General features: G+C 34.5%; 1 long non-coding RNA gene across 1 annotated transcript; it reads left to right on the top strand.

Annotated features, from left to right (window-relative positions):
* The first annotated feature begins 743 nt into the window (after positions 1 to 743).
* On the top strand, positions 744 to 7215 carry LOC127879699 (uncharacterized). The gene is made up of 4 exons (XR_008049217.1): positions 744 to 1068; positions 1646 to 1757; positions 4930 to 5010; positions 6564 to 7215. It is a non-coding gene; the product is annotated as an uncharacterized LOC127879699 (long non-coding RNA).
* Positions 7216 to 8604: the final 1389 nt, after the last annotated feature.

The raw sequence follows: 8604 nt of genomic DNA, 5'->3' as shown, positions 1-8604 counted from the left end.
GCTATTTTAAGAAGTCTATATCGTCCGCGAAAATTGAGCATTGAATTACTGTACAAATCTCGGGTTGCTATGTAAATTGCGGGTTGCTAATGAAAAATCGCGCGGAAGATTCATTACTCCGATTTTTCAATAGCATTGAATTACTGCACGAAATTCGGGTTGCTATGTGGTTACGCGATAAAATTTGATTGGTTCCGACACCTAGAGTGAACCAATCAAAACTCGCGTCTTATCCAGCATTCATACAGTCATCATGATGACGGTTGTTTCACATTAACACAAAACCTTTAAAGGGCGAAAGAATGATCAATTTTGATGACATTAGCCATGAGGTAAGTATTTAACATACACGAATTATGAATTGGAATGCAATTAAAACAGCTCAAGCGTATCGAGTGTTGTTTTCACGGTTTGTCGATATGCAAACTATGGAAAGCCAAAGGGGACCCCCGCTAAAATACATATACTTATATAGTAAATATCGGGATTGTCATTTTTCGCGGAACTTTCACTTTCCGCGAAAAACCAATGCCAGCATGGCCATAAAACACTACATATAAATCGAAATCTAAAAAGCGCGGAACTTTCATATATTTTCCGTCGGAGCAATTATTTTTCAACCCTGTAGAAAAAGCGGGCTCAATTAATCGCGCGGAACGTTATTTATCTACTCTGTACAAATAGTAGTGTTTTAAATCGCGCGGAGATTGTAGAATGCTATTTTAAGAAGTCTATTGAAGAGAGAAAATCCAGTAAATACCAGATCCAAAAAGCGCGGAACACAAATATCGTCCGCGAAAATTAAGCATTGAATTACTGTACAAATCTCGGGTTGTTAGGTGTTAGAATCCCTAGTTACCCGAAAAATTTGATTGGATCCGATACTTAGAAATAACCAATCAGATACTTTGTAACAAATGCAACACAATCAGTAAGTATAACGTTTCAAGATGGCGGAGCGAATTGCATGGTTATTGTTTCTACTCGATGGATTCGCAGATAATTCGGAAATAGATCAGATTGGGATCAATAACTGTATTGCATACGATCATTTACATGTATTACCAGGTTTGTATTTGTACTTTTTTAATATTGTGTAAAACTATCCGATAATATGCATAATGTTGACAATTGTTAATTAAATGAGCCGCGTTCTGAGAAAACTGGGCTTAATGCATGTGCGTAAAGTGTCATCGCAGATTAGCCTGTGCAGTCCGCACATGCTAATCAGGGATTACACTTTCCGCTTTAATGGTATTTTTAATTTCAAGGAAGTCCCTCCTTACCGAAAATGAAGTTTATGCGGAAAGTGTCGTCCCTGATTAGCCTGTGCGGACTGCACAGGCTTACGCTAATCTGGGATGACACTTTACGCACATGCACTAAGCCCAGTTTTCTCCGAATGCGACTGAAATAATAACTTAATGTAATGTAATGTACTTGTGTCTTGTATTCGTTCAGTTGAACGTCAATATATTAATACATTTATTTTTGTTTTCAACCTATTAATTAAAATAAGGTATTGTTTTTAATCCGTTTTTAGTTTCGTTATAGCTGACCTAGATTTAAACATTTCACCATAAATTAATAAATAAAATTATTAATAAATTTATGTTTTAATATAATTTATATATAAATTTTGTAGGTGTGTGTTGCCAGTAATGGTTGAAGATATGCCAAACAAATTGTGCCTCTCTATACAGACAGATTTCAGGTCTCAATTTCGACTTCAAAGGTAAACATATCACTGATATCAGGTTTGTCAGCCATTGGTTTATATTATTCTTATCCACATTGCAGCAAGAATAACTGGATAACTTAACTTTTCAATAGCTATTACATGTAGATCTAATTTAAATTAATCATGTTTCTAAATCATCCACTAAATGCGGCTAATTCTCCACTTGTTGGAAGTTTTTTGTGATAAAAACTTGGAGTAGATTTATTTTACTCCCAAACTTCCTTTAAAGGGGCCTTTTCACAGATTTTGGCATTTTTTAACTTATTCATTAAATGCTTTATATCGATAAATGTAAACATTGGATCGTAAAAGCTCCAGTAAAAAAATCAAGAATAAAATTTAAAAAAGGAAAAGAACATTGCCCGGACCAGGTTTCGAACCAGTGACCCCTGGAGTCCTGCCAGAGTCCTGAAGTAAAAACGCTTTAGCCTACTGAGCTATTCCGCCGAGTACACATATTTGACGTAGTTTATACCTTATATAAGCAATCTTCGTAGTTTCACAAAATTTAACGACAAAAACAGAACTCTCCAAATTATTCAATCGTTTCGCGTTGCAACGCTTTATAATTTTTAGGTTTTAAAATCGTCAAAAGATGCATATAATGGCTATATTAGACCATGGTAAATGTTCAGTATTACTGTTTCCTCACAAATATCATAACTAAAACGAACATTTGCGAATCTGAAACAACTTTTTTCAATTTTGTCAATTTACCAAAGCGTGAAAAGATCCCTTTAAGAAAGCCCAACAGCTGTAGAGTGATGGAAAATCTACTTTTTAAAAGTATTTATAAGTGAATAGACCCTTTTCACAATAAGCCAATATAGCAGGTAGTCAAATGATTGCAGAATTCCAGAATGAGGCTGAACGTGTAGAGATTTCTAATAGTGCATCGCAATATCGCTCTGCTTTTGATCATTCAGCTAGATCTACTTAATGATATTGCCAACACAAGTTGACTTCGTCAGAAATAGCCATTAATTACTTAATATATACTTTCCATTTTAAGTGCCAATATATGAAATACATTTTCTTGATTAAAGTACTTGTTTGTATTCTTGTTTGTATTCTTTTTTTTTGCACAAACTCTGACACTCCAAGTATGGCTTTCAATTCTTAGTGTGTGTAAATTGACAGTCTTAAACTTATTGGATTATCTGACACTCTTTGTTTTCGCATTATTTGGGCGATTAATCAATTATTTTATTTATTGATAGAACTTGCGTTTAAATTCCCCTGTATTCAGCACAAACCCATAACCTCTTTATGATCAGATACTGTGCAGACAAATACTAAATAACAACGTGATGTCATAAACCACATTTTGTAGTTATCTGGTCATCTGGTCATTTAACGCAATTAATGACACCTCCATGTGACCATGGCGTCTCATGGTTGTAGCATTGCGTAGCCGTTTCTTGGAATAATTTAACGCCAAATACTCAATTGTTGCTTTTACTGAACATAAAAGATATTGTCAACATTGAAAGTCATCTGTCCAAAAAGATTGTCAGAAACTAAATACTGTATACATATTAGCCAGTTTTATCATAATTATAAAGTGCTTTATACCTATATATTTTTAATATTTCAAAAATTTAATGCTAAACATTTGTGTCATTTTCTTCTATTTGATAGGACTTTGTCTGATGCTTGATTCAACTCTTACACGTTCTATAATTCATGAAATTGTACACATCCTACCTTTGAAAATTGTAGTCTTACAATACTTAGTATTGTATACTGCTAATTTATGACTTCGATTTGTGCAATAATCGATGTTTAGTCTTCAGACCACATTTACTCTGATGCTTATGGGTAACTGGAAATTGTATGCCCTTGGAAGTGTGGCATATAGCAGTTGAACTGTCCGTCAGTCAGGATGTCAGTCTGTCCGTCTGTCCGAAAAAAAATTAACGTTGGCCATTACTTTTGCAACATTGAAGATAGCAACTTGATATTTGGCATGCATGTGTATCTCATGAAGCTGCACATTTTGAGTGGTGGAAGTTCAAGGTCAAGGTCGTCCTTCAAGGTCAAAGGTTAAAAAAATATATGTATAATTAAAAGCGGCGCAGTAGTGGGCATTGTGTTTGTGATGAACACATCTATTGTTATATATAAAGATTAAATATAATTCATTAATATACACTAATAGTACATAACTTATGTCCTTGAATCATTATTTAGGTGTTATAATTTTTATATTTGAATTACTTATCAATTTTTTTACTTAACACAGCATGACATGTGATGGTTGTCTGTATTCATATGTTTGACTTAATTGTAACCAGTGTCAAGTGCGCATTATAATCTTGATATTCAACGCAATTTGCATAGCAAAAGAAAATGCAGTTCCAGGTTCAGCCTTGTTCTGCAATTCAACGCGTCAGGTGATATGATTGATATCTAAAAATAGTATCGGTGTTCATATTGTGAAACTGGTCTATTATTCGATACTGATTAATTTGATGAATCAAGTTAATTTGTTAAATATCTGTTAAATATTTATGCCCCCCTCCGAAGAAGAGCAGGTTTATTGTTTTGCACATGTCGGTCCGAATGTCCATATGTCTGCCCATCAGATGGTTTCCGGATGATAACCCAAGAACGATTTTGCCTAGGATCATGAAACTTCATAGGTACATTGATCATGACTCGAAGATGACCCCTATTGATTTTCAGGTCACTAGGTCAAGGTCACAGTGACCCTAAATAGTAAAATGGTTTCCCGATGATAACTCAAGAACGCTTATGCCTAGGATCATGAAACTTCATAGGTACATTGATCATGACTCGCAGATGACCCTATTGATTTTGAGGTCACTAAGTCGAAGGTCAAGGTCAGGGTGACCCAAAATAGTAAAATGGTTTCCGGATGATAACTCAAGAACTTATGACTAGGATCATGAAACTTCATAGGTACATAGATAATGACTGGCAGATGACCCCTATTGACTTTCAGGTCACTAGGTCAAAGGTCAAGGTCACAGTGCCAAAAAACGTATTCACACAATGGCTGCCACAACAATTGACAATCCATATGGGGGGCATGCATGTTTTACAAACAGCCCTTGTTTGAAATTTATTTTATGACATTAAAGTAATGTATAGGGAATTTAGTTACCTACACATTCTTTGAAAAGAAATTTGAATTGTAAATGTATACTTCATTTATTTTGTAGGAATTCTGTACAACTGTGGAACCATGTATGGTACGTGACCGCACAATGTTGGTTGGCTAAAGGATATTGGAATAAGCAAAGGTAAATTGTATGTGAAGGAGTCTTGACAATTGCAAATATAGTTAGTTTTTTTGTAAGGCTCGCAGAAAGTGACCCTAGCCTTCATATATAAATAAAAAGCTGAAAGAGTATTTATGAAAAATCGTGTAATCAAGTTTGCAATATGTTACATTTTATTTATAAGCTCATCTTTTTTTTTTGAAAAAAAAGAGATATTGTCATCATCTTGGCGTCGGCGTCTGCGTCGGTGTCGGCGTCCGGTTAAGTTTTGTGTTTAGGTCCACTTTTCTCATAAAGTATCAAGTATAAAACTTATTTACTTACTACCATGAGGGGACTGGGCAGGCAAAGTTAGATAACTCTGGCGTGCATTTTGACAGAATTATGTGCCCTTCTTATACTTAGAAAATTGAAAATTTGGTTAAGTTTTGTGTTTAGGTCCACTTTATTCCTACAGTATCAAAGCTATTGCTTTCATACTTGCAACACTTACTATCATAAAGGGACTGTGCAGACAAAGTTATGTAACTCTGACTGGCATTTTGAAAGTATTATGTGCCCTTTTTATTCTTAGAAAATTGAAAATTTTGTTAAGTTTTGTGTTTTGGTCCACTTTACTCCTAAAGTATCATAGATATTGCTTTCATACTGGGAACACTCGCAAATTATCATAAGGGGTCAGTACAGGACAAGTTGAATAACTCTGGTTGTCATTTTGATAGAATTATGGTCCTTTTCTTACTTAGTAACTTTGAATAGATGGTTAAATTTTGTGTTTTGATCTACTTTACTTCTCAAGTATCAAGGCTATTGCTTTCAAACTTCAAATACTGTCATGCTATCATAAGTTACTGTAGCTGGCAAGTTGAATTTTACCTTGACCTTTGAATGACCATGACTCTCAAGGTGAAATTATTAAATTTTGCTAAAATTTCCATAACTTCTTTACAAGCGTTACAAAGCAACTCTTATCTGACATACCACAATAGACTCCACCCAAACCATCCCCCCACGCCCCACCCCAAAAAAAAGAAAAAAGTACTTTTTTTCATTTTGAAAGATCATCTAATAAATGACCACACCCTCACACTATACCCCTGCCCATTTTTTTTTAAACATGGCTAAAAACACAAATATTTATTTTTATCATTTTTTCATTTTTGGAAGATAGTGTAATAAATGACCACACCACCACACTATACACCCTTCTCCACCCCACCTCTCCCTCCTTTGTGATTGAAGTATTGAGATAGGTCCCTTCAACTTTAAAAAAAATAGATGAGAGGTCTGAACCTGCAGGGCGTGCTCTTGTTAACAATCAAATGAGACATAACTTAGAAGCTTCACTTCATTTACTTTGTCAGGCTGGCGTAGTGGATATGGTGTTCACCTAGTGATGGGAACATTTTGGGTTCAAACCTGTTTATTAGCGGTCTCTTTATCTTCATATATACAAAGTACTGATTACTCCCAGAAAACGGACTCTAGAATCTTAATAAGCATAAAGCTTTCAATGCAATCAAGCATAATTAATATGGCTAAACTCTAGCATGAATTTTACTTTTGTATTTCAGGGACTCAACATTACACAGTCATTTCAACATGTAGAGTCTTGTCAGCAATGATGGAGCAGTACTTCAGATTTCCAGAATCTCGTCATGAGCTGAAGATCATTGCCTATGAATTTCATGAATGATGTAGAATGATTGGACTGTTGATGGAACCCACAGTGCATGTCCTGCTTCAACATCTGAGCATAGGTCCTTGTTTATCAGCAGTTTAGTTCTTCAAGCAGTCTGTGACAGTAACTTGAAATGTTTGGACATATGACCTGGATGGCCAAGTTCTGTGCATGAAGCCCATTTAAATAGGAACGGCACAGTGGCGCATTAAATGGACATTTTTCGAATGTTCTGGAGGATTCAGCTTACCGCCTGACAAGAAATCTTGCTTTTTGTTCCGTATCGAGGCCATGGACATTTGTATCATTTGCAAAAGATACTGCGATATTTGTGCCTTTGTTCATGCTTTATAGTTGATTAACAATTGGAAGCAATAACCTGTTTTATAGGATGGTGTTAGTGGGACAATGAATTTTGTAAAGATTTAAAGACTGGAAAAGATAATTAAAAGTCAAAAGAGTTCTGCTATTGTTAAGCATGCTTTATTGATTTGTAATGTTAGAAAGATAGCATTATTAACAGAATAAAATGTCCATAATTTGAATATTCTACTGTTTTCAGCAACATTTAATTTAATATAGAACAAAATGCTGCATCATGTTATATCATGATCTGTTTTGTGAACAATGACCTTTCAATGTATATTTAATAATTTGTCAATGGGTGTTACACGCATAAGCCCTACCATTAGCCCAAAAAGGAATTGCTTAGGAGTTTTGCCACCTTCTAGAGAAAAATACTTCTCAGAAACAATTGCATTTTGGAAAGTCTATGGCTAGTAAAATTTGGATTCCTTTTGGATACCCAAGGTTACCAATTTATGTTTAATAAATTTGCAATAAAAAGCTTTGACAGAACATAATGTCACAGAGTCCAACACGTGTATGGAATAAAGTGGAAGTTGATTAAATGAGTAATACACATTATATGCTTCTTTGATTAAAAGTTTGTGTTTTCACTAAAACTGCAAACATAGTAAGCTTTAAAGTATTGCAACTAAATAAAAGATTCAGATTTAAATTGTATTATTTGAATGCACTGTCTAATACATATGAGCCTCGCTCTGTGAAAAAAGGGGTTTAATGCATGTGCACTCCAGATTAGCCTGGGCAGACCGCACAGGCTAATCAGGGAGGATACTAAACGCACATGCATTAAACCCCTATTTCACAGAGCAAGGCTCATATATGTTCAATAAACCAAAGATAATCAAAAACAAAATGAGACATTTAACCCTGTACCACTCAAAAACGCACTAAGACACATTCGAGAATAAATTTAATTTAAGACCTTTCTTACTATATTAAAGTTTTAAAGGCTTTGTTTCCAACCCATGGATACTGATGAGCAGCAAACAGCATAAAACCTGAACAGATTGTGAGTTACTTGCAGGCTGTTCTGGTTTTTATGATGTTTGCATGTAGAAAATTTAAAATTTCCTCAGAGCAGGAAAAGGTTAATAAACACAACAGCAATTATACTTAAGTTATTTTAAGACTTCATACTAATGCAAGTAACTTGCAACTGTCTAACCAAAATCGGAGATGGTGGAGGGCAAAATTAATGGCTGTGCACCTTGAATTATCTATTCATACTCAAACAATATAATGTTGCTCTACAGTATCTTGTACAGCATGCATCTAATACTACAGCCAAATTTGCTTACAAATTATATTACAAGAAACACAAGTCATTAAAGACTAAACTTTATTGCATCAACCATTTAGCAGGAATAAAATATAAAGAGAAAAATTATGGCAATTTTTTCATCTGAACATGCAAGTCTTCATATACAATCCCATTGCATATGAAAACGACAGTTTACTATTTTTCCGTTCTATATGTCAGCATAAAGACAAGATGGTATTGACTGTGCAATGAAACACAAGCAATCATATTAAAATTGCTTTTAATTATATGAACTGTACCTTCA

The sequence above is a fragment of the Dreissena polymorpha genome, chromosome 4 (genome assembly GCF_020536995.1).
Source record: "Dreissena polymorpha isolate Duluth1 chromosome 4, UMN_Dpol_1.0, whole genome shotgun sequence".
Classification (NCBI taxonomy): domain Eukaryota; kingdom Metazoa; phylum Mollusca; class Bivalvia; order Myida; family Dreissenidae; genus Dreissena; species Dreissena polymorpha.
Note: the sequence above shows the minus strand (reverse complement) of the source record. Positions and strands in the feature narration are given on the sequence as shown.